Below are 380 nucleotides of genomic sequence, written 5' to 3'. Positions count from 1 at the left end.
TATTCAAATTTTAAAAATCAAATTTATAAATTGGAATAAATCATAATAATGTGAAAAAGCATTAGGAATTCCAATTTACTATAAACCACAAGTGTCATCTGAATTCCTATAGGGATTTTGAGGGCATATTTTCTATCTACTTTATGTATACATCAACCACAGCCCTTTTAAAAGGTCTCGCATATTGCGGGACACAGGTTATGGTAAGCATTATAAAGCAAGGTAGAATGTCTATATTCTTGACTTTTGACTCTAAAAGGTGTATGATTTGTGGTTTACATCTCTGGACTTCAGTGTCTTCATTTATAAGATACAGAGCTGTTCTAATTGAATACAATTTCTTTCAGCTTTAATTTCTTTTTTTTTATTTTTTAAAAACT

The sequence above is a fragment of the Propithecus coquereli genome, unplaced genomic scaffold, assembly GCF_000956105.1.
Source record: "Propithecus coquereli isolate 6110/MARCELLA unplaced genomic scaffold, Pcoq_1.0 Scaffold662, whole genome shotgun sequence".
Taxonomy (NCBI): domain Eukaryota; kingdom Metazoa; phylum Chordata; class Mammalia; order Primates; family Indriidae; genus Propithecus; species Propithecus coquereli.
Note: the sequence above shows the minus strand (reverse complement) of the source record.